The sequence below is a fragment of the Danio rerio genome, chromosome 10 (assembly GCF_049306965.1).
Source record: "Danio rerio strain Tuebingen ecotype United States chromosome 10, GRCz12tu, whole genome shotgun sequence".
NCBI lineage: Eukaryota > Metazoa > Chordata > Actinopteri > Cypriniformes > Danionidae > Danio > Danio rerio.
Genome location: NC_133185.1, coordinates 43,467,208 through 43,494,245, shown reverse-complemented (window position 1 = coordinate 43,494,245; position 27,038 = coordinate 43,467,208). Strand labels below are relative to the sequence as shown.

The 27,038-nt window shown below is 36.9% G+C and overlaps 2 long non-coding RNA genes across 6 annotated transcripts in view; one reads left to right on the top strand and one right to left on the bottom strand.

Moving 5' to 3' along the window:
- Positions 1 to 27,038, top strand: part of LOC141376441 (uncharacterized) — a 110,323-nt gene that overhangs the window by 59,833 nt on the left and 23,452 nt on the right. For 4 of the 5 annotated variants that reach the window (XR_012386511.1, XR_012386510.1, XR_012386513.1 and 1 more), the window contains 2 exons: positions 22,218 to 22,387; positions 24,972 to 25,077. This is a non-coding gene — a long non-coding RNA (uncharacterized lncRNA). Of the gene's footprint in view, positions 1 to 22,217; positions 22,388 to 24,971; positions 25,753 to 25,830; positions 26,630 to 27,038 lie in introns of all 5 variants that reach the window. The other variant, XR_012386514.1, reaches the window with a different exon arrangement.
- LOC141376438 (uncharacterized) lies at positions 8,055 to 10,007 on the bottom strand. Its single transcript, XR_012386502.1, has 3 exons — positions 9,934 to 10,007; positions 9,288 to 9,335; positions 8,055 to 8,442 (listed from the first exon to the last, which is right to left on the bottom strand). It is a non-coding gene; the product is annotated as an uncharacterized lncRNA (long non-coding RNA).

Sequence of the window (27,038 nt, the reverse complement as noted above, 5' to 3'; positions counted from 1 at the left end):
CACCGTACCTGGAGAGCTACCGAGCAAACTGACCACGCCAGAAAAGTTGTCTATATGGAGGTAGATAGACGAAGCAAACGCATTGTAAGTGCGGCTTGCCAGCTCATGAATGCAAAGGTTCCAGGAGGACTTCAATTCATTCTAAAATTTAACTCCTTTGTTCATTTTGTAAAATGTTTTACATTTGTTTAATGTAGCTGGCTAACAGTCTATACTCTGTTGGTCTGTTTATTCCAGCCTGATTGCATGAGGAAATGTAGCTATTTTACGCTTTGTCAGTTTAGTGACTAAGTCGTACCTAAATGAAAGATTTTTAAAAATTGTGCCGTGACACCAAACCCCACCCCTAAACCAACCATCATTGATGGAAGTAAATCATATTAAATTTAAGATCATACAAATACGAAATAAATAAAAAAGTTTAGGATTGATGTGAGATATAGTTGTTTATTCAATTGATTGCTCTTATAAGGGATAGTTACCCCAAAAATGTAAATTTACTCATTATTTACTGTCCCTTTAGTGCTTCTGAACCTTTATGGGTTTCTTTTGGTTGAACACAAAAGAAGATATTTTGAAAAAATTTGTAACCAGTTGCCATTCTTTCTGCCACAGTAGGAAAAAAACAAATATTACGGAAGTCAAACCATTTTCCAACTTTCTTCAAAATATCTTCTCTTGTGTTCTACACAAAAAGCTTGTTAAATTAAAAAAAAAATAAAAAAAATTCAACCTCACGTTGTATCGACCATATTGACACACTGCCTCTAAGACTTTCGTCCGCCATAGAGATTTTTATTTTGTTTTGTTTTTTTGTTTGTTTGTTTGTTTTTTTGTTTGCTTTTCACATCCGAAAAAGCGCTTTGAGAGGTGTCAGGGAACACAGTGCATAATATAAGACAGACTGTGGCGGACAGTTGATCAGTGTCTGGCCCACCTCTCTCCTGCTGCTGCTTAGGGAGTGTGTGCGTTTGTGTGTGTGTGCGTGCGTGTGTGTGCGTGTGTGTGTGTGTGTGTGTGAGTGTGTGTGACAGTGTGTGTGTCCGTTTCCCTACATTTGACATTATAACCGCCTCATGGTCTGTTTCGGTCCGTTGTTTGATGCGTCAGGGCAGCCCCCATCTATAATAATGTCTGTAGGTACTGCCAGTCTCTGTTCAGGATTTGTTTACGCACATGAATGTGTGAAGTATCACAAGCAATGTACCAAAATTTCACTGATTTCCTGAAATAAACTTTGCATTTCGGGATAATCCAGCACAGCTTCTTGATAATGAGCTGAACTCTTCTTCTAGTAACCTATTGGATGAACTCAACATGTAGCCTATTCCTCTTTCTTTTTCTACTTTGGAGAAGAGAGGGGAACAATGAATCACTACTTGACTCTGAAATGTTTCGCATTTTTCGGAGTGGAATAATTAATAATGTATGCATCAGACTTAAGTTTTATACGTGACAATTTTTTCAGATATGAATACAAAAAAACACATTATTTCAAACTACACTGTGCTAAGACCTTAAATGATGACCTAATTTTTATACTGCCTATTTTGTATCGCTATGACTTTATTTTGATGCTCCCTAAACAGGCTATTTTAAGTACTGTAACAATTTACCAATATTCTGAGACTTAGTTGACATGCAGTTGCTTATAGTCAACAGAAAGCCCATCAAAATTAAGTGGAACCAGAAGTTGTGTTTATTCCCAACCCATCACCCTGAGGTTTCCCAGTGTTCTCGTAAATCAGTTTGCGTGTCTTTACAATCAGAACAGGTGATGCTTCTGCAATCTGACTGGTCACAACGTATGGCTTTCTTTTAAGCAGATCCCACTGGCCTCTCCTCGGCAGCGCAGATGACCTCTCGCATGGGTCTTTTGTTGGTACAGTGCCTAGAGAATGCATACATTTGCATTTTACAATTGTTTAACAAATAGTCACCCATGGCAGGCTATTATCCCCCACTGTGACCCCAGTACATACACACACACACAGCTGTGGCTGGAAACACTAGGGTTAGATATCAGAGATGCCATCTGTGAGACTTATTGATGGATTAGTGATAGATAGATAGATAGATAGATAGATAGATAGATAGATAGATAGATAGATAGATAGATAGATAGATAGATAGATAGATAGATAGATAGATAGATAGATAGATAGATAGATAGATAGATAGATAGATAGATAGATAGATAGATATATAGATAGATAGATGATAGATATTTTGTTGAGTCAAGAGCACACAGTCTGTGTAATGGTTTATGTAAATGTATTGTTTGTCTCATTAAGCTTGATTTTCCTTGTCTGCTTCCAGTATATGATTCTCAGGTAAATTCAGAGGCCAGTTCAAATGAGTCAAGACTTTATTTTTCATAAATCATTAGAGAGAATTTGAATGTTTTAGAGTCGCTCAGTTCAGAAACGCAAGTGAGGTGGTTCTGCTGAAGGAAAACTTTATTACTCAGGAATTTATTTTTGATAGATTTAGATCTTATCTGCACAGTTTTAAAGGATTGCAGGATTTGTTATTTTGGCAATTTAGACAGGTCTTTGACGCTGCTTGATGCACTGAAATTCTGTCTTTTTTGATGATATTGCAGTCAAAATGATCCGTGTTCATGTGAACAAATGCGAAAATTTGGATATTAATAGCCAGTAGTTATTGTTGTATGTTGTGTTTTGAAATTTTAATTTCAGTTTAAGATTTTGCAATGGTGACACCGTTTCTGTGTGGAGTTTGCATGTTGTCTCTGTGTTGGTGTGAGTTTTCTCTGGATGCTAAAAAAGTAATTCTGTGTGATTTTATAAGCTTTTTGAGAAACGAGGACGTCACCAATGTCCTCATATTTCACCTTTTTTTGTAAAACCTGTGTCATACCCATGTCATTATACAGATTTGTGTCCTGATATGTCACAAAAACACGCGCACAAAATTTTCTTGCTCTGTTAAACATCATTTGGGATATATTTAAAAAAATAAATAAAATCAAAGGGGGGCTAATAATTCTTAATTTAACTCTGAAAAAAAGCTGAAAAGATTATGAATGAATGAATTCATTTGGTAATTTTAGTAACATTTGAATAGTTTTAATGAATGAATGAATTTATTAATTAGTTTATTTTCTTTGGGTATCATTGATTAAATGATTAATTCACCCAAAAATGACAATTATGTTATTAACTACTCAATAATAATTATTGATTTTCACATATTCTTAAAACAATTTTTTATTTATTTATGTTTTATTATTTTTTGTATCATTTTAAATTATAGTTTGACCCAAAAGGACAATTTTGTTAGAAATTACTCAATAATAATTATTGTTTTTCACATATTTTATTCATATGTGTGTTTTATTTGAGCCATTTATTTATTTATGTGTATGCATGTATTTAGTTATTTATGTACTGATATATTTAATTGTATATGTATCTGTTTTGAAAATAAATGATCTCTACATGAGGGTGAGTGATAGCAAATTATTGAACTAACTGAATGAACTAACCCTTTAACAAAAAAATAGCAAGCAGTTTTTATTTTAGTATTCTGTAAAAAGCCTTGCACAATAAAAAGAATGTCCTCCTATGTGTGGCCATAAAAGCATCAACTCTAAATGCGGAAAAGAGGATGTTTTGTGTATCCAGCACTGGCAGAGTTAATGTGAGAGGTTAATCTGGCTCCGGCTTTCATTATTTGGACAGTTTTATTGCAGTTGTCTGCTCAGCTTCCTCAGTGTTCCCCATACAGCTGACACTAAGACAGTCTGACTCGAGAGTTCACTGCTAACTAAACGCTTTACATATGTGTGTGTGTGTGTGTGTGTGTGTGTGTGTGTGTGTGTGTGTGTGTGTGTGTGTGTGTGTGTGTGTGTGTGTGTGTGTGTGTGTGTGTGTGTGTGTGTGTGTGTGTTTGCGGATACTGCTGTTTTTGTGTGTACTGGAGATTCCCTGAGGGCCAGAGCAGGTCGCAGCTGTACTGAACATTGGCAGTGTTGTTGAGACATTAGAAGTGTGTGTGTGAGTTTGTGTTTGTGTTAAGACAGCTGATGCATGAAATGGAGCTCAGGTAAGAGCGGGGCCCCGCGGCTGTCTCATGTCTTCCACCCAGTGATTTTACTTTTTGCCGCATTGATTTTTGTTCCTCGCAAGCTTGGAGGCGGTGGAGAGAATCAGCTGACCGACTGACAGGTTAAACTCTTAGAAAGTCAACATGCAGAGAGTGTTACATTACACACTCCAGCAGACATGTAAAAACAAACCAAGAGACATTTTTCAGAAGAGATTTCCCCTCCCCACAAAAATTAAATATTTTACGTTTTGTATACATATATATTTAAAATTTTATTAAATTGTAATTATTTTAACAGCAATTGTGTTAAGTAAAATAGATTTGAATTAAAGATTAAAATGGTTGTATTTTATGACATTTTTATAATTTTATTATATGATAACTTATGTTTGATTAATTTTTAAAATACTATTAAAATATTTATTAATAATGTCAATTTAAATACACTCACTGGCCACTTTATTAGGTACACCTGTCCAATGCAACTTTCAAATCTGCCAGATGCACATGGCAGCAACTTAATGCATTTAGGCATATTGACATGGCCCAGATGATTCTGCTGCAGTTCAAACCGAGCATCAGAATGGGGAAGAAAGGTGATTTAAGTGACTTTGAACGTGGCATGGTTGATGGTGCCTGATGGGCTGGTCTGAGAATTTGCTGATCTACTGTGATTTTCACACACAACTATCTCTAGGGTTTATAGAGAATGGTCAGAAAAAAAGAAAATATCCAGTGATCGGCAGTTCTCTGGGCGATCGGCCAGAATGGCCAGACTGGTTTGAGCTGCTAGAAAGGCCACAGTAACTTAAATAAGCACTCGTTACAACCGAGGTCTGTAGAAGAGCATCTCTGAACACACAACACGTCCAACCTTGAGGCAGAAGGGCTACAGCAGCAGAAGACCACACCGGATGCCACTCCTGTCAGCTAAGAACAGGAAACTGAGGCTACAAATCACACAGGCTCACCAAAATTGGACGACAGAAGATTGGAGAAATGTTGCCTGGTCTGATGAGTCTCGATTACTGCTGCGACATTCAGATGGTGGGGACAGAATTTGGCATCAACAACATGAAAACATGGATCCATCTTGCCTTGTATCAACGGTTCAGGCTGATGGTGGTGGTGTATTGGTGTAGAGGATATTTTCTTGGTTCACTTTGGGCCCGTTTAGTACAAATTGAGCATGTCTGAGTATTGTTGCTGACCATGTCCATCTCTTTATGAACACAGTGTACCCATCTTCTGATGGCTACTTCCAGCAGGATAACACACCATGTCATAACCTGCGAATCATGGACTGGTTTCTTGAACATGACAATGAGTTCACTGTACTCAAATGGCCTCCACAGTCCTCAATCCAATAGACCTTTGGGATGTGGTTGAATGGGAGATTGGCATCATGGATGTGCAGCTGGAAAATCTGCAGCAACTGCGTGATGCTATCATGTCAAATTTGGACCAGAATCTCTGAGGAATATTTCCAGTACCTTGTTGAATCTATGCCATAAAGAATTAAGGCAGTTTATGTGTATGTATGTTCAATAAATATTTATTGTTTAGTTTATTATAGTATTATATAATATAATACAATAATATTATTAATTATCTTTTGTCAATTGCATTTTCTTATGTCAAACATTTGAGTTAAATCAATAAAATATAAATATTCGAAATATTAATGTTCATATCGTCAGAAAAAGTGTAATTTATCACATATTATTTTTTATATATATTATTCCACTGCAAAAAAATTGACTAAATTGTTCCAATATTTCGTTATTTACTGCTGTTTTAGTTTATTTTCTGTAATTGAATTGCATTATAGGACATTGATCTCTACTCTATGTTTGATGTTTAACTCTGAAATTTTGCTAGTAAGAATGTGTTTGTATAAAAAATAACATGCCTTAGAAAATTAAGTCTATAAAATAACACATAAAGGCAGCGCGATAGCTCAGTGGTTAGCACTGTTGCCTCACAGCAAGAAGGTGGCTGGTTCGAGCCCCAGTATAACTTATCTCTAAGACAACAACAAACTATGTACCACATCGGATGTCATTCCCTCGCTGTAAATGCTAGCTCTCCCGTTTTTTTTTTCTGCAACCTCGATGCGCACGCTTCCTAAACATTTACAAACCGGTAATTTATCTATACAGCTACCTTTTTAGGTACTTTCAATGGCTTTTCAACATCATAAGTTGTTGGAGGTAAGTTCCCATAATGCTTTTCACGCATCTGTATGAATAAACAACAAAAATTATGAATCACAAAAGTGTTTGTTTGGCAGATATTATTTTTACAATGCAGCAAATAGAAGAAAGACCTAATTTATAACAACTTGAAGGCGACTAAATGCCAAGTACAGTTTGATTTTTGGACAAATTATCAATTTTTTTCCCTTATAAATTCTAAGAGTTGCATCCGCTGTTAAAACATGAACACACACACACAACCCCATTGTTTCCCTGTAAGTGAGACCTGCGGCTTGTGTCAGCCAGCAGAGCATTCTGGGAACTCTGAATAATAAGCGTTTAGTCGTGATCAATGGCAGCCACCGTGCTGTTAGTGGCAAAATCAATACAGTTTTCTTTGCTATTACAATAGGCTGTCGTGTTGCAAATGAGCTCAGAAACAGAGTTGTCTGGAGGAGATGTCCAAGCAGAGCGACTGTAATGAAGAGGTCAAGAGCTTCCATTACAGCAACACACTCATTATATTCACTCTTCTCTTCTCTGTGTGTTTGCGCTTCTTTCAATTGGCTATGAAGGTTGATGAAACTGCTGTTTGCTACCATTTTGCTCCTTGGAACATTTATTATCCTGTGTGAAGGGCTTTGAAATGTGCAGTTTTGTTTGATGTGTAACGTAATGTGAACTGAAACATGAAGAAAGGGCGGGGCATTGTGTAGCTCCTCCCACTTTAAAATAAAACAGTCAATAGTGTTTTGTTTTTATCACAGCTCTGCCAGTGAGAGAGCTCATGTGCAAGTAGCAATAGCATCTTGAAAAGGCCGGGGCATGTCAGACACTGAAGAGCATTTAATTAGTGAGACTGCATTATACATGGTGAAACGTTGTACCAAGGAAGGTACAAACCCTCGTCACTGAGGCAGAACCTTTTTATTGGACAGAGTTATGCCTTAAAGGGTCACAAAACCCTTGAGTACTTTTTTGAGATTTGAACAGATTTGTGTGTGTTGAGCATCAGTTAAGACAATGTTAGCACCTGTTAGCTGTAATGTGGATAATTTGGAGCTTTTGTCAACTAATTTCAGCTTCTGGGTTTAAAATGATTTTTAGGGCGGGATCAAAATGACGTAGCGCAAAACTGCAAGTGCAAAGATGACGCGTTGCTTTCTCATTATTATTCATAGCTGAGTTTTCTTATCCTATGAGAAGAGCCTGCTTCTTAATTATTCATGATTCACGTGCTTTCCGAAGGCAAGGCAGACCTGCCAGTGCCAAGCTGTGAGACACTGCGCACAGTAATTAGCTGTTCATGAAGGGTCGTACACTGTAAAAAATGTTACTTAGATCTAACTTATAAAAAGTGAGGCAAGTGGTTGCATCGGACGTTTTAGGTTGATTCAACTTCCAGCCTTTTTTAAGTATTTTAAACACTAAAACATTGCTTAAAACAAATGCAATAAAATTAAGTTGAGCCAACTAATATTTCTAAAATTACTCAAATCAGATAAACTTACTTTTTTTGTTAAACTTAACTTACTTATACATTGCTATATGTTGACTGTACTCATTTTAATTAAGTATTATGAACTTAATGATCTAAATAAAATTAATCATGCATATGTCATTTAAAACTAATTTAATTGACTTCTGGCTGTAACCTCAGAAAATAAATCTTCGTTTCTATATTGTAAGCACAATATACACTAGTAAAAACAGATAAACAGACTTTCCTGTCAATAACAATTAAATAAGAATGGAAAGATGGATTAAAGACCATAACATGTATTCAATATCAATCGATGTTCCTTTTAATAGTGACTACAAAATAGGCCATTAATGTGGCTACACGTACACAATACATAAATAAAAACATTAATAATACCAGATCCTATTGAGAAATCATCCAAGGCAACTCAGTGAGGAGATTTGCATATTTTGATGAAGATTTAGGATGCATAATGTCCAGTCCCACAAAGAGTCTCTAATATATCTCAAATGTATACAGTTTTGATGGATACTTGAAGTCGAGGACATCGGTAAGTCCAAACAGGAGCCATCATGCATTTGACAGGTTTGGCAAACCTCTGACAGTCCTATGATAATCCAAACTGTGTTGGGCTGATGGCAAATTTTTCCCGTGGGCAGCCGCATGCACCTCTGATTCCTCACAACTCTATTGGTAGAGACAAAAAGAAACAGGAGTTCAGGTGGTTGCTACCAAACAACATTAAATAGCTAAATACTAAATAGAAAATAACTACAAGTGAAGTTACAAAAGTCCAGTGAGAATGATGCATGGGTGAAACACCTTAGTTTATCAGTTAAAAATTACCTTAGTTAAAATTACCTAACTTCTATTTAAAAAATAAAAAAAGGTTATAGAGGTTGTGTAATTACATTATTCCAGGTGTTTTTAGTTATCAAATTTTAAAGAAAACTGTGATTTTACTCAGTGTAACAGTGCATGTCATTGTGGTTTCCTGTCAATCAAAGAATTGTTAAAATTTAGGTATTACATTTTTTGTTTATTTTGGCAACTTATAAAGCATAAGAATGTGTATTTAATTTAGATATTAAAACTGTTTGAAAATGGCTATATGAAAATTATAGAATACAAATTCTATAATTTAATTGTCATCTTCATTTTGCACCAAACTTTGCACGTCATAATACAAATTTTATTAAATAAATAAATACATTGCCATTTTACACATTACATTAAGGTTTACATTAAATTTTTGCTAAAGCTACATTTAATTGACATTTAATTAATGTCACTGGCAAATGACAGTTCAGTGATTCAGTGTTATCAGTTTATCAGCTTTATTGAAAGACTGACAGATAATAAGAAACTGCATTAGGGTATTTTTATACTGTTTTTACTGTTGCACACATAAAAAAACTTCAGATATCAAATGTAAGTTAATTCTATGGAGCCCACTATTGTTTGCAATTTTACCAATGTTTTACCTGCCTGCAAATAATTATAGCTGTAGTTGTATCTAATGTTTTTCTTACCTGGATGTGAAGTTTGAAGATCCACAGGTAACAAAATCACTTTGGTATCTAAAGACCAAGAACATGCATTTTAGAATGAGGTGCATACAATTTAAATGGTTCTGTAAACATCAGTAGTAAATGTAATTTAAGTTAAAATAAATTGTAAATCTGTAATTTATTCACTATGCAGCATTAAAAAACTTATGGACTAAATCTCTAAAACACAAACTTTAAGTTATACTTTCTCTTACGTTAAACACACACTACTTAACTGTTGCATACGTTTCTGCATTTAATATCCATCCTTAATGTGCTGCTATAACTTAGGTGAGCTAACTTTAGCTAAGTTAGCGCTAACAAACTGAACCCCCACACCCCGACCGCCCACCAGTGACCTTGTTACTCGGTTCTGCAACGTTAGTTATACCTACTAAGTGTTTTAAAACTACTTTCACTATTTTTTCTCAATAATATCACTTTTAATCGTTAGCATAAACTAGCGTTGGTTAGCGTTAGCCAACTTAGCTTTCCATGTGAGAGCAGTCTAACTGTTAACATACCTGAGGCTACAGTACAATTTACAAAGCTAAAACCTCACCTGCCTAGCGAAGACAGCAGTTTTGCATGACTTTACAATTATCATTCGGCTAAATTAGCAACTTACCGTGTTAATCAGATCCGCTGCTGGGAGCAGTTGATGTCGACCATTGCAGAAGCTGCGTCTGCCTGCTAAATCCCGGGCAATGAAAAAGGAGTCACGCCAAACTATTAAAATCACGTTTTATGAACACCTGCCCACATCGACAGCTGCTCTAATAAATTGTCTGTGTCAACTCACTTTTATAACATTTATTCTACACAATAACCACGTACAAAAATCTAATCAAATAAACTGCATTAGTTTTATTCAAAATATACAGTTATATAAAAAACTGATATATTTTAAGTAAAGAGGAAGCAAATTTTATTTTTTTGGTATAAAACAAATAAAATTAACTAGATTGCAATTATTTAAAGTAGATAGAACCAACTTTGTGAGTGTAGCACTTTTTACAGTGTATATGTTTGTTTCCATGATCCACGGGGTTTGTTGCATGTTTTTCCCTGCGATGCTGTCAGGGTCGATAATCATATAAATTTTTCCCTAGGCTATATGACACTTAATAGGCAATTCCCCTTTATTTAAGGATGTTGCATATTATTCAGTGATTTTAAGGAAAGTGTGAAGTGTTTCAGCACATAAGAGCAAGTACTAAAATATAGCCTTTATTTCGTTGCGCTCAGCAGCTTTTCACTACTAAAGCTCTACATGTATTTACAATTTCATTTTAAACTTGTTTGAGGACAGAGAGCACATTTTGTATTTGCAGTTTTCCCCAATGCGTTTGTAAAGCGGCGCTGCACAGGACTGGATGACAGAAAAAAGTTAGCCTAGTTTCTGCTTTCATTCACCCCAAAAAGTGCTCTGTTTGCACGATTTGATTAATATCATCACACCCAACAGCTTCATAAATTGTTTTTAAAAAATATCTAAAAGCTTTTTTCCAGATAGCCTTTTGTAAAATGAAAGTTATATATAGCTTTAAAATTATTTAATTTATGCATTGTAGATATACCGACATTGTTATAGCTAGCTTTTATTTGTTTTATTGGTTTATTTAATGTGATTTTATTATATCCAATATTTGTAATTCTTTAAATTATTTCAATATAGCTTAGGCTATTTTATCAAGACGTGACACTATTGTTTTAAGTCTGCAAAAGTGGACACGTGACTTGTAAAGTTTTATGTCTTTGTGTTGGATTCATATTTTGTATTAACTCCAAAATAAAGAAAAAAAGCAGCTCGCGGCATCAACAAAGTTGTGAAGGGAGCACTCTTTTTCCCGGTCTCATACACACATACAGGCATCTAAACGCACACAAACACACCTTCAAAACTTGACAAAAACTCTCGACAACCTTTACTGGCGGCTGTGTTTTTAATATGGTGTAAAGATTATTATGCGTTATTGGACGCAGCAATTACAATTATTCTTTAAAGATGGTCACTTATAAAATAAAACTGTATTATTTTATGCAACAGCCTTACATTTAAAAGAGAAACATAATGGTGATCATAATCCCCAAAAAACCCCTATAATGCTAGATGTTGTCTTTCCCTTATTCATTTATTTGTTTGCCACATGTACTTGTTTGCGATCGGAAAACTAGTGTAGTGACGGCATGCCATCTTTAACAGATTCGGGCAAAGTCTGCTTCTCCTTTCTCTCCACCCCGAAGCCCCAGCTGGCCCTCTTTGGCCCAAGGTATTTGGCGGGCTGAAAAAGCTGGCCGCTGGCCCCGAGAAAGCCCCACTTTGGCCCGGTCAGGCCCCAGAAATGACAGTGAAAATGTGATTGGCCTTGGCCTGCTCTGGCTCCCTCGCTTTAGGTGCGATATGGAAAACGCGGCTAATGATCCAAAACACAGCCAAGGAATTCTTAGATGCTTTCAGAGAGAGAAAATCAAACTGTAGAATGGCCCAGCCAATCACCCAACTTAAATCCAATAGAAAATACAAAATAAAGTTCAGCTTTGATAGACCACACCCACAGAACCATCAAGATTTTTACACTCTGTTGACGTCTGTGAAAAACTCACACCTAAACAATGCATGTGACTTCATTCTCCATATGAGAGGCGTCTTTAAGCTGCCATCACCAAAAAAACAAAAACAAAATCTGGTTCAATTCCAAGTCACCAGCTCCTTTAGAAATATTATTCCCAGGAAAAAAACATGACATGTTTAATATGTAGTCAAATATACTGTTACCATGAAATAAAATGTTCTGTGAAAATTTGGTCATATACATCCCACACCTTATTTGACCAATGGCACTACTGCTATTTAAGGCAAGCACAGTTATTTCGAATGATGACCAAATCTGACTAGACCTGTGCATAAAACTATTTTTTGCACAACTTTCAGCCAATCACAATCAAGAATTTTAACAGAAAATAGCAGCTTTTTAATTTTCCGTTGTTTTTTTTTTCTCTGGAATAAGCACTCATGAATCACTCATATTATAACCGAAGACATGTATATAGCCTCTAAAGACAATCCGACATCAAGACCAAAGTGTCTGCGAGATGTAAATTGTTGAAACGAGGTTTTCTGCTGGCCTCTTCACCGTAAATCAAAGGAAGCATCCGTGTGTCATGCGCTCATGATTCAAGCTGCAGTCAGAGAGTTCAGCTCACCGCGAGAGCTCATTCTCCAGCTGAGTGACCTTTAACGCTCAGACTGGATCATTTTCCCTTCAACAGATCCATCAGGGTTCTGTGTGCCACTTTATGAGGACAGATGTGTCTGAAAACTAGACAATACAATAACACAACACTGCTGGATTTTGCAGACTGGACTGCAAGAAAATATTGATTGCATTTTTGGTGAGACGTTTATAAGCAACATTGTTTTATCTATTAGAACACCATCTTTGAACATTGATAGTCATTCATTCATTCATTTTACTTTGGCTTAGTCTCTGATTTTTCTGAGGTCGCCACAGTGAAATGAACCACAAACTATTCAGGCATATGTTTTATGCATTGGATGCCCTTCCAGCCACAACCCAGTACTGTGAAACACCCATACACACTCATTCACTCCAAGGTTATAATAGTTTTGGATTTTTCATGAGTTTTAGTTTTGATTTCGTTTCGACTTGTTGTTTTTAAATTCAGTTAGTTTTAATTACTTTTAGAGGCAGATTTACTAGTTTTTATTAGTTTCTATATTTTGAAATTATTTAGTTTTAGTTTAGTTTTTATTAGTTTCAGTATTAGTTTTATTTCTAAATAAGGATATTTGTTGGGTGATTCAAAATCAACAGAATAAATATTGTATGATAAAAACTCAGTCATACATTTTTTGAAACATTTATTCAGAAGACACATGAACACTATCATCTATCCATCCTCAAATACAACAGCCCACAAGATAGCAGCCTTAAGTACAATATGTGTGCACGGCTGCTTCTGAGGTTAGATACACAGTAGTGATGGGAAGTTCAGATATTTAACGCGGATGTTGTGACTCAACAGTATGTAGTCAGCAATAGTAATTTCAGTCAGTTAAAACATCATCATGATCTGAAAAATGTCCTACAGTAAAGTTTTGCAACCCAACTGAAGCATGATTCACTTATTTAAATTCCATTACGATTTTTTGTTATGAAATAAACTTGTTTTTCTCCAGATTCTCTCATTTAAGCCCTCGGTTTAACTGCGCTGCACTTGTTTAAGTTTAGTTCAGACACAGCAGGCTGTCATGTACTGTTTGTGTTTGGTTCTTTGAATCATTCGGTTAACCGCTTCTCAAATTTGATCTCAGTGTAACGTTACTGTTCCAATAACTGAATAAGAGTATATATTGGATTATTTGGAGTTGTGGTGGTGGTGGAGGGGGGTATTAGGCTTGTTAAAAAGTAAGTACTTTGTGGATAAGTGCTTACTGGAGACGCAAATCGTTTCAAATGATTCAGTTCGATTTGGTGAACTAGTTTAACTGGTTCACTCAGAAGATCCGGTTAAAAAGATTAATTCGCGATCACGATACAGAAATAAAACCCATTATTGAGCACAAATGTGTTAAAGTAATAGTTTAAAGTGTCTGTATTTATTGCTGTCACCGTGCTGCTCTCATGTCCACTCATTATTTTTGTCGCGGGAGCAACAGCGAGGATGACTGGAGGAGAACCGGCTCGATCTGGCCAATGGCTGCAGGACTACAGACTCTGAGGTGCGAAAGGGTCAAACACCTGCAGTATGAATTATATTAACTTCTAAACGGCTTACAGTAAGATTATGTATTAAATACATTCACAAATATGAAAACGAAGGAGTTTTTTGCTATAATTTAAGTTAGTTTCAGTTAGTTCTAGTTTAAAAAAAAAAAAAAAACTAATTTTTATTTTTATTTCAGTTAACGACAATTATTTTACATTTAATTTTCGTTAACTATAACAACCTTGATTCACACACACTCATACACTACGGCCAATTTAGATCATCCAATTCACCTATAGTGCATGTCTTTGGACGTGGGGGAAACCGGAGCACCTGGAGGAAGCACATTTGTGTTTAATAGCAGAATCAATCCAGAAAAGACTACATTACCCATAATGCTGTGTAGAAATTACAGCAATCAGAGGTGTTCAGCTCAGCCTGCTCTTTTTTTTTGACTCAGAAAATGAGGAAATTAAGTCAGTCTCAAAATACAGAAATAATAAGTGTCTGAGGCGTCACAGTGGCTCAGTGGTTAGCACTGTCACCTAACAGCAAAAAGTTTGCTGGTTCAAGTCCCGGCATTTCTAAATGAAGTTTGCATGTTCTCCCCATGTTGGTTTTGGTTTCCTCCAGGTGCTCCGGTTTCCCCCACAGTCCAAACACATGCGCTATAAGAGAATAAAATAAATTAAATTGGCCAGAGTGTATGAGTGCGTGTTTAAATGTTAGTGTGTATGGGTGTTTCCCACTGCTGGTCATTTTCTGCTGTTTTGTTTCCAGCTCTGTCTCTGAGGAAAGCTCAGGGTTAATGGCAGTGTGTGTGTGTGTGTGTGTTTGTGTGTGTGTGTGTTTGTGTGTGTGCGTGTGATGTCTATCTTCTCACTGCATGATAAATATGACCTTCAAATGACCTCTGCCTGAAGCTGAAACCCAGCATGATCAGGACAGACATGATTTTTCAGGCTGCCCTGCAATGATCATCCATTATCACTGTGTTTAATATAATGCAGTAAGATTTTTGTTTATTTATTTACCTAATTATTTGTTTACTTATTTATTTACTTATTTACTTTCTTATTTAATTATTCACTTACTCATTTACTTTCTTTGTTTATTCATTTACTTATTCACTCACGCATTTACTTTCTTATTTACTTTATTTATTTACTTATTTACCTTCTTATTTACTCATTTACGTTCTTGTTTCTTTACTTACTTAACTTATTATTTATTTACTTATTTAATTAATTTATTAATTTATTTACTTTACTTACTCATTTACTTTTTCTAATTTATTAATTTATTTACTTATTCACTTACTCGTTTACTTATTTATTGTCTTATTTATTTATTTATTTACTCATTTGCTTTATTTATTTACCTATTTACTTACTCATTTAGATTCTTATTTACTTATTTATTTTCTTATTTACTTACTCATCTACTTTGTCATTTATTTATTTATTTACTTTATTTACTTTCTCTTTTACTTTCTTATTTGTTAATTTATTTATTTACTTATTTATTTACCTATTTTATTTACTTTACTTAATTATTTGCTTATTTACCTACTCTACTACTTTGTCATTCATTTATTTATTTATTTACTTTATTTGCTTACTTTATTTACCCATTTACTTACTCATTTACATTTGAATTCACTTATTTATTTAACTACTTTGTTTAGTTTCATATTTACATATTTACTTACTAATTTATGTATCTATTTACCGATTTACTTTCGTATTTGTTTATTTTTTATTTGTATTTACTTACTTTTATTTATTTATTTATTTATTTATTTATTTATTTATTTATTTATTTATTTATTTGCTTATTTATTTGCTTATTTACTCCAAGGCAATTGATTAAAAGATCAAACATCCACAAATGCATTTAGCAAATCCAGTGGGTTGGGTTAATTGTTTCTATTTATTTTTTGTAATACAATGTACATCCTGTGGGATTTGACTTGACCTTCACTCAAAAATATGGATTTTTGCTGAATATTCAAACTTCTTATTTATAATGAGCTGAATGAATCAACACAATCGTTGAGGTTTTTTGCGATGGGACAATTTAATAATTTATTTATGTTTAATCCAATTAAATTTGTAAAAACAATTAAGTTAAATTAATTTGTGTTGGGACATGAACATGAAGGAATTGTGTGGGGCCCAGCATTTTTTACAGTGTTTACTGTGCGTTTTCATCATTTTGGAGTTTGACAACCAGCATTTTGTGTATCCCTCGTGAAGCAGCAAAGTCACACAGGTTTGAGGTTGAGTAAACGATGACAGAACGTTCCCTTTTGGCTAAACTATTCCCATGACACCTCATTCATGCACAGCACACATCCAGATCACAAAACCCCCATCTCTCTCTCTCTCTCTCTTCCTTACGCATCTATTATTCATCCAGTCATTCTCTCATCGCAGCACCTCGCTCTGCCAAAACACTGGTGCTAATAAGGCTCATAGCTTTCCTCGATGATTATGTGTGACAGCTTGGTCAGGAATTAGCCTCACTTTCACCCCTCTGAGAGGCAGCGAGTGCCTGTGACGCCCTGCGGTCACTCTTCTGACACTCCCAAATGGAGTCAGGCCCGAAAAACTGCCTGCATCCTGCACAGTCTGCGCCCGCGGTCTGGCCCGTTCTGTTTGTTCAGCAGACATTTTAACCTTCATCTCTGAACAATAAAACAAGAATAGAGCCAACGAGTATATATATATGTGTGTGTAAAGAGAGTGAGAGAGAGAAACAGTGGGGGGATTTGACACATCTCCTTAAGCCACTGTGTGCTTTATTATCTTTGGCAGGCCTTATTGGTGGTGCTAATCAAGTGAACGATTTGCCACCCTCATTCCCGGTGACTGACAAATGCATTACGAACCGAAGGGAACGTGCGTCCTTGAACGTGTCACCTGCGAACCAGCTGGCGCTCTCTACGCCAGCGGGAAACGACCTTTTTGGAGGTCAATAAACTAAATAATTCACTAAGGTTACTCGTTTTTGTGCTGGATGCAACAACTAGTCCGTAATTCTGGAGTAGATACTGATATTCAAGATGTAATGTAGAGCCACGTCATGAGCCAATGCTGCCTTCAAAAATATTTCGAAGTGCACTATGAAGGGAATGCAGTTGTCAATCTGAGTCTGATCGCTAAAACTGAACTGTAGTATTTAAGGCTTTGAATTATTCAAAGTGGATTGTGTAATGTAAAGAAGAGAATAGGGCATAAGGGGATAACTGGAAATAGAACACACACTTCCTATGCTTCTAAGTAACTGCTCTAGCAGCCTAATCTTATGAAGAAACCTAACTCTTTTACGTTTTGTTAGTTTATTGGCTAAATTGTACGAATTCGTATGTGTTCAGTCTTATAAAAATGCATGATTTTTAAAAGGAGACACTTCTAAACCCAACCATCATTGGGGGGATGAGCGAATTGTTCTAAATTGTACAAATGAGATTGTTCGAATTCATACGAATTAGCCAGTAAATCAAAAAGTTACAATTGGCGTGAGATTGTCTTGGCTCTTGAAATTTGTGAGAGTTTGCGAATATTTGTTGGAACAATAGATTCAGAAAACACCAAATCATCAAAAAATCTACAAAAAACTAGGATTGTAACAACAGAACTTGCAACCTTAGTTGGTTAAGGATGTTTTTTTGAAATGCACCCTTGGTTTGGTTTTTGCATCATTTACATTTAATAATTTAGCAGGCACTTTGTTCAAAGCGACTTACAATTGAGAATGCATTCAGCAACTAAACAAGAAGTGATAATTAAAGGAACTGTTTGTACTCAGAAAATTAAGTGTTAACGTATGGAGTGTTTTGTTTTTTATAGACAAGAGAGGCGCAATAAGGTGCAAGTTCTGTATGGCGTGATTTGTTGTTATTTTCAGACCAGTGCAACAGTAATTTTCACATTTTGCGCCATGTTGTTTAAATAGCAAATCCATTTGCGCCAGTTTGTGGACTCATGAGAGTGCTGGTCTATAAAGGAAGTGTATTAAGGCACATTGTTGGCACGTTGCTATTTTGAGGAACTGAAGTAGACCGTGCCATTGACCAGCTAAAAGCTGGTCTAAAGTCCAGTGCAGAGCGTGTTAGTTGTGCACCCATCCAGGTCTAAACACATTGTTTAATACACACAGGATGTACAGCAATACACAAACATCTTTACATAAAAAATTTAAGTATTAAAATGTTACAAAAATCATTATTTTCTACATAATTATGAAAACCACTGCCTCCATGCCTCAGGGGGGCTGTTTTCAGTTTATTCATAACAATCTGCATTTGAATAATGTTATTATTATTATTAGCAGTATTATTTATTATATGCTTATTTGTTTTAATAAAAACAAGTGTAGATTTGTCCACCTGTCAGGTTTTGAAAACGTCTGCATCACCATATGGGGCATAAGAACAGGACGTGTGTTTGGATATACAGTAAGTGTGGTTGTTTTGACCACACTTCATTATTATTGTTTATTTATTAATTTGCTGGAAATTAGAACTGAATTTAAACAAATCTTTGTGCTTAACAGACTAAATTAAATATGTAGACTGATGGATGTCTTCAGTGAAGTGCTTACAGCACCGTTTCCTTATCCACAAAAGTAAAGGAGAAAAAAGTAAAAGTAAAGAGGCTGAATGGAGGAGGCTAGTTCTTTATTCTAGTGCTGCAGATGCTCTGTTTAACTCAGGGGTTCTCTACTGGTTTGGCCATGTGACCCACATTTTTACATGGTCATCAAGCCGCGACCCAAATTTTTAGGAACTATAATACAATTTTAGGAATTATACTTAATTTGTATTTATTTGTTAACATAAGAAGTTCACCAAGACTTACAACATATCCATCCTTTAAATATTCGGGGTCGTACTTGCGCTTAGACATATTTTTTGCAATAATTGAATTAAATTTCACATGTCAAACGGTAGGGTTGTCGCGCACGCATTTTAAAATAAAAGTGCGGGATAAACAAAATAAGTAAAAATTTTAACTTTAGTTTTTTTTGACCACACACTCCGACCCACCAGTTGAGAAACACTGGTTTAACTGTTTTCTTTCTAATGATGCAGGGGACACTAATGTTCAGTGTTTCCACTTATAAAGTCCACCATGTAAATAGCAAATGTGCCATGTTGGGATCCACTTGACTCTAAAGGGAATGGGAGATGAGACTCTGATTGGTTTAATGCATGTTGTTCTTAAAACATACCCATAACTCATTAAGAGAATAAGCACAACCCTGTTAAACCATGCATAAGGGTGCAGAGCATATTTAGCCAAATAGCAAAAGTAGATTCAGTCACTCGCTTGCTTTAGACTTTGCACTTACATCATTAAAATACAGCCCTAAATATGAGAGATAACTTTATTCTTTTTGTTTTGAATCATTTAAAGTGAATGTTGTATCATTAGAGAGGAATAAGGCATATCAGGGATTAGAACACAGACAAGATCCATGCAAATGACTATAGCTCCAGAAATTTGCAGTTTGCATAGGTTTGTTGGAAGGATGGAATTAGGAAAAATCAAAACCAAATCACTAAATTACAGTACGTACAGTGGGTGACACGTTAAAAGAAGCATTACAGCCGAGAGAGGATAAGCGTACCAAACCGAACCAATTCAGGAACTGTTTGTACTCAGAGAATTAAGTGCTAAAGTAAGGTGTGTTTTGTTTTTTTATAGAGAAAAGAGTACTTTTACAGGTGGTTCGTCAAGCCCACTCACCTGTGTGAATCACACTTCATAAATGCACAATGTATGTTTTTTTGTTTGTGTGTGTTTAGCGATATGGAGCGAATGTCAGAAAGTATCTGATGCAAATGTGCGAAACTGGTGCATTTGTCTGGTAAAGCAGTGCTTCTCAACCACGTTCCAGGAGGACCACCAACACTGCATGTTTCGGATGTCTCCTTTATCTGTCACACCCATTGAAGGTGTTTCTGCTAATGAGCTGATGATCTGAATCAGGTGTGATTGGTTAAGGAGACATGGAAAATGTGCAGAGGTGATGGTCCTCCAGGAAATTGGTTAAGAAGCGTTGTTAAAGTATCTGAGTGTGTTAATAATGCTATTGCATTTAAAGTGGACAAAAACGACATTTAATGAATCAGGATAATTAACATGCACAATATTGATATCATGGGCATTTCAAAATACAGTAAATGATTATTTAAACTTTTCAAACTGCCTTTCAAGTATATTAAGACGCAATCCCAATTTTATTTTTGTACCCCTTTCCCTTGGCCCTTAAAACCGAGTGTGAAGGGGAAGGGCTTCAAAATTTACCCCTAAGAATTAGGACAGCACTACAGCACCTGCACACTTCATCATATGCCATCGCGATCTCTTGCTTCATATGAGATCAGATGATGGCGACTGCTGGGGTTATTCCAGCTGCTTTATTTTTTAGTATTTATCTTCAGGAAATCACTGAAGGTATATATTATCGTAACAATCTAATGTGGCAATAAGATGGTAATACAGTGCATTTACACAGCGGCCATATTCATCTATGTAAACACACGAAAACAACATTAGCATTATAGCAGACGCTGTAAAAAGCTCATTCTCAGCCACTAGACTTTTCTGACAGGGTATTCGAGTGTCGGAATGTTGTGGGACTGCTGTACAGGAGTTATTATTATGAATTGTTGATTGCAAAATGTAGCGTTCTTTATGTTAGTGTTTTTTTTTTTTCAAAGCATGACGGTAAAACACAAACACCGTTATAAGTGTATTAAAATGTGTTTGTTTGTTGTAAAAATTCTGAATAATTCACAACAATGCGCAAAACGAGGGATAGGGCTAAGGGGTAGAATTGGAATTGTGCCTAAGGCCCCGTTTACACTAGTGTGTTTTAGTTTAAAAACGGCGTTTTAGAATGAAAACGATCCGCGTCCACACTAGCGCTGCAGCACATCTACCCAGATGAGAGCTGAGCTTGTCGGACTGCTCATCAAGCATCTCCCGCTGGATCTTATGACACTATATTTGCTAAACGGGATATTTCATTCATCTTGTTGTCTATATCTAATGACATATTCCCTGACTTTGGTCTTTTGAATTGATTTCTTGTTCACAGGTAACGTGTTTTGGCTGAGCGCAAAGATAAGTGAATAATTAATGGAACCACGTACATTCTGTATATTGACTGATCGCTTGCCTTTATTTCCTATAAAGGAAGGAGGCAGTGATGTTATATAGGCTCTGTTTTATTATGAATATGCATACAGTGAAGATGCAGCACGACGCCTCAGCATTTCTGCTGTCTGTTAAGTTGTTAATATCAAAATGAAAATAGCAGTTCCTTAAATCATGTTTTCATTTTATTGTTGAAAAAGTAAAGATTTACCGGACATGTACTCGAGGGTCTGTTTTTCATATTAAACTTGCGAAGTCTGAACTTACAGGGAGAGGATGCGAGACTAAACTGTGTGTAGGATACTTAATATTGAGGAAGAGCCCCAATCATTGAGGCGAATGTCGGCAGCCCCGCCTCCGATTTCAGATGTCTTCGTTTTACCCCATTTACACTGAGACGGAGCAGCAGCGTTTTAGAATGAAAACGGCCTCTCCAGCATTTTCAAAACACTCCGTTTTCAGCGCTCGAAAACTCAGGTGTAGTGTGGATGGATGGCTTAACCGTAGCAAAACTTATGCGTTTTAAAACTAAAACGCATTAGAGTAAACGGGGCCTAAGACACTTGTTGTGGCAGTGGTGTCCATAACAAAGACTTTTTTTTCAGTTTTGATTTCTTTTCAAACTATTTCCATGTTAATGTGACCAACAGCATTGAAAATTCTGTGACTATTTTTGCAGTAGGCCTTTTGTTTATTAACTCTCTACAGGCTCAGTTTGTAACACCAGTCAATTTAACTAAAGGCAATGTAATGACAACTACAAAACGTTTGTTAGGTGATGTTAACCTAATCTCTTTTAATGCAATAAAATTACAATAGTTTTATTATGGAATTAGTGAATCATAAAAGTCTGTTGTATTTTTGCTTCACATATAACTATGATCTGGCTATTTATGTTAATTTTAATGCATTAACTAAAGTTTACCAAATAAGACCGTTTCCTGTTGTACTTTATTATCCTTTTGTAATTTAATTTCTTTAATAAAAAAATCTTTTGTTTTCTCAGGGGAAGCTTGGTGGCTCAGTGGTTAGAAATGTCGCCCCACAGCAAGAAGGTTGGGGTCCCAGCTGGGTCAGATGGCATTTCTGTGTGGAGTTTGTATGTTCTCCCTATGATGGCGTGGGTTTCCTCTGGGTGCTCCGGTTTCAGCCGCAATCCAAACACATGTGGTACAGGTGAATTGAATTAATTATATTATCCGTAGTGTGTGAGTGTGTATGGGTGTTTCTCAAGCAGTTGTGTCCGCTATTTAAAACATATAGTGGAACAATTGGCGGTTCATTCTGCTGTGGCGACCTCTGAAATAGAGACTACGCCCAAGGAAAAGAATGAATGAATTTGTTTACTCTGAATATGCATGTAAAATAAGCAATACACTAAGTATTTGTTTGGCTATTATACCTGCTAAAGTAATCTTTTTTCAGATTGGATCAATATCAGCATAATACCGTATATACCATGATAAAAGCTTTAGCAATTAACTGCAACAAGAAAATTTGATGCAGACAGAATCTTACTCTGGAGTTGGTTCATAACAGGGATCCAGTTTCTATCACGTTCACGACGCAGGACATATGCTCGATTTCTGTGCCCTCTCAGAATACAAACATGAACACCTCATGAATTATTCAGGAACGACATTGATGTGAGATGTTTAGTGGCATTCGATGATGCGGGGCGTTTATGGCATGTATGCTAACTTCACAGATTTGGCCGGGGTTGATAATGAAGCGCTGTGCCAACAAATGATGATCATTGAAGTTATCAGTGTACAGCTGCGAGCCTCTCTGGATCACACACCAATCCCATCTGCGTGAGGTGTGAGTGTCAAACGTCACGCTTTAAAGAATGGCAGCCAATGAGATGGAAATGAGCCAGCAATTCACACTAGGACGGAAAGCACAGTTGCTGGTGTTAACTGCCAATAATTCACTATTATCGCTAGCCAGTTGTTATATCTGAGTGGTTAATTTTGTACCTCAGACGTAAAGCAGCAGTCACACTAGAGTTTGAGCCTGCGAAATTCTGCTGTGCGGCGCTGCAAAAAAGGGCGGGATTCAACAAGATTATTAGACATTAAAAAAAGTCAGCGATTGCTCCAAGGTTTAAATTTCTGTTCAGAGAGGTCATGTTTTGATACTTGATTGGTCTCACGCAGTCAAGTGATGCGATTTCGCAAGTCAGAGTTAACCAAAATTAAACTTTGCACCGCAGCGACCACTGAAACTTGACGCATGAGCTTGCGTTTCCGGTATGAGGTATTTGCGTGACTATGAATGGAAGTCTATGGGGAGAAACGTCCAATGTGACAACAGCCTAAAGGTACAAAAGCTATCACGTTGTGTCTTTTCAAAAGGCGTACTTTTTTACCTAAAAGCTACATTTTTGTACTTTTTTTTGTACTGAGTGGTACGGTACGGTTAGGTATGCTTTTATGGCCGTTTCCAATGTCAAAAGGTACCTAAAAGCGAACATACCACTTTTTGGGTACCCTTTGCAAAGGTGCACAACAAAAGGGTACCAAAAGGTGGAGCTAGACGCGCAACTGAACGCTATTGGTTTACAGAGATTTGTCACTAGCTCGTGCAGCAAGCCAGAATGAAAACAAAGGAACCGCCATGTTTTAAATACACAGCCAAGATATCACACTGTAATAATGTATACATGTAATAAGGAGCCATGGTCGACCCAAGCTCAAACAAACCTTGTCATCATCTTGAACAGAAACAAAGCCAAGAACACCCTGTGCCCCATAGTTTTTTACAAGGCTGTCAAAGCGCAGGTGGTTTCGCTATCTCGCGTGCGTTCGCCGCGTGTCATTATTTGAAATAATTAACGCCTTGAGCTGATGACAATAATGTGCATGCAATTATGGAAATGCTTCTGACACCCGATCCTTTCAGAAACTGACAAACAAAAGTGACATGTGAAAAATTAAAGGAGCGAATGATTCTTTCAGCAACCTTAAACAGAAACAAACTGCCATGTTTAAGTATTATCATCACCTTCTGGACTGTTATGAACTAGGAATGAACTGGGAATTACTCTCTAACAGAGGTTACATGTGCTGGTTTGACATTTCCTTGAGCGAGAATGACGTCGACTGAAACTTTTTCTCATACACCACACCCACCAAAAGGGTACCATTGGTTCCATTCACCTGGCTTTTGAAGGGAAATAGCAATTTCTCTCAAACTATTTTCTTTTTCAGGTGACATGTCAAACAGACATGGGTGCTCCTGCAAGATTTCCACTAGTTGAATCGGCAATTCTCTCAGATTGCGTCTTAGATAGTTCCAATCCAGGCTCTTTCTGAAAATGTACCTCTATATACAATTATGGAGAGTGCCAAATATATTCCAGTTCCTACTTATTTTTTTTTTTTTTTTGCAGTTTTTTTTTTCTATTCCGCCAGAGGCCACTGTGTATGCTTTTTGATATACAAATTTCTCCAGCCAGTGCCTTTTGCGCCTGCTGTTCTCGTGTAAATCCAGTCGCGTGACTGACTGATCGATCGACTGACCTACCCTCCTTCCTTAAACCCAACCAATAGTGTTTTCAAAAACACGGATTGACCAGCATCCATAGCCTTCCCTAAACCCAACCAACAGTTTTAAAAAGCAATACAGAAAAAAGGCGTTGCCTGATTTTTACCACGTTTTCAGATTTTGCCACATTCTCACCCTGTTATTGACTTGTTTCCTTTATTTTTGGCTTTTGTATTTGTCTTACCTGGTTTTTGGAACTTTTTTTCACCAGACTCGAACTTCGTCGTGGTCAACTCCTCTCTGTGTCTCAAATCCGGCGACGTACATGGTGAGCTACTGGGCAAACTGGTAACAGCGGGGAAGCCATCAATATGTAGGTAAGCAGTCAGCTGGTTATTGCGACAAGGAACGGCATCATACCACTCTGTGTTGTTTATTTTAAAGCCGAAATGCAGCCATACATACATAATTCACAATCTCCAGATATGTATATAGGACTACGTTTTCAGAATGAGCCTATGTTGTTCATATCATGACAAGTATTTGTTTGCTGTGTTAAACAGAAGAGGAAAAGCTTACATGAGGAAACAAGCATAAGTATAACTTCTGTGCAAAGCGAGTGTCAGAAGCATAAAGTTGCACATCGCCACCTTGTTAGGCTTTTCACACACACACACACACACACACACACACACACACACACACACACACACACACACACACACACACACACACACACACACACTCTAGGATCCATTGATAACCTGTCAACCTGTGTTTACCGGACACTCATCTTTTTGCAGCATCTGCACTATTTCTTTCCAGATGTTATTGGCAATATAAATGCCTCTGTGCTCTTTTAAACTAGAGTTGTGGTCTCCTCACGCATCCTTGTTTGCTGTAACTGTTATACTGTAGTACTATGATTGAATCACCCTGGCCGACCCCAGCAGGTGGGGTTTGTCTGAAGATTAGATAAAACAGGCCCTGGCTTCCATATGGCACTGAGACGCTCACTAAAGATTAAATATGTTTACTTACCCTTGGACTAGGTAAGTCAAGGCAAATACATCCATATGACTTTGCCAGTCTCCAATATAATGACTAATTCATGATACTATTCCTCACAGGTGTTTATTAGATGGACTCAAATGTCACCGTGTAGTTCCCGTCTGCGTCAGGATGGCCTCAGCGTTTCCGCTGGCCTCGTGCCACTCTGTAATCATACACTGCATAACTGATGTCTCAAAGCTGCTGAAACATCAGGATTTTAAAGCAGATGCAGAGGGTTTGTAGCCGGTACGTGCATCAGAAGCTGCACACACCTGGCAGGACATTTCTGCGGGACATTTCTGCTGGACGCTGGTCTGACTGCAGTAATGAGGGAACCTGAAAATGTGCTCGTCTAAATAGTTCTCATGTAGCGCTGGAAAAGTGTGCCATTCATTTCTTTGAACTGGTTATTTTTAAATGGCTCCCTCATATTTATCGTTTAATTATTGTTGCACTTATCTCACCCTAACCTACTGTTCATAAAAAATTTAGCTAGCTCTCTGCAACTCTCACATGGTCGCCCACTGAAGCTAAGCAGGGCTCGCTCAGTCTGTACCTTAATGGGAGACGACATGGGAAAGGTTGCTTCTGGAACTGATGTCAATGACACCAATAGGGGGCGCTCAACCTGCAGTCTGTGTGGGTCCCAACGCCCCAGTATATTTATGTGGACTCTATACTGCTCAGTGAGCGCTGTCTTTTGCATGAAATGTTAACCTGATGTCCTGTCTCACTGTGGTCATTAAAAATCCCAAAGAGTAGGGGTTTAACCCCGGCATCCTGGTCAAATTTGCCCGCTGGCTTCTGTGAGTCATGGCCTCCTAACTATCCCCATTTCAAAATTGGCTTCATTACTCTGTCTCCCCTAATCAGCTGGTTTGTGGTGTGCGGTCTGGTGCAATATGGCTGCGGTCATGTCATCCTGGTGAATGCTTCACACTGGTGTATGAGGAGGTTAGCCCCCCCCAAAAAATGTGTCCAGTGTCCAGAAAAGCGCTATATAAATGTAAGGAATTATTATTAATTATTCATTTTCAAAAATCCTATTCAATTCAAGTTTATCTATATAGTACTTTTGACAATAATAATTGATTCAAAGGGCGACGCAGTGGCACAGTAGGTAGTGCTGTCGCCTCAAAGCAAGAAGGTCGCTGGTTCGAGCCTCGGCCAGGTTAGTTGGCGTTTCTGTGTGGAGTTTGCATGTTCTTCCTGCGTTCGCGTAGGTTTCCTCTGGGTGCTTCGGTTTCCCCCAAAGTCCAAAGACATGTGGTACAGGTGAATTGGG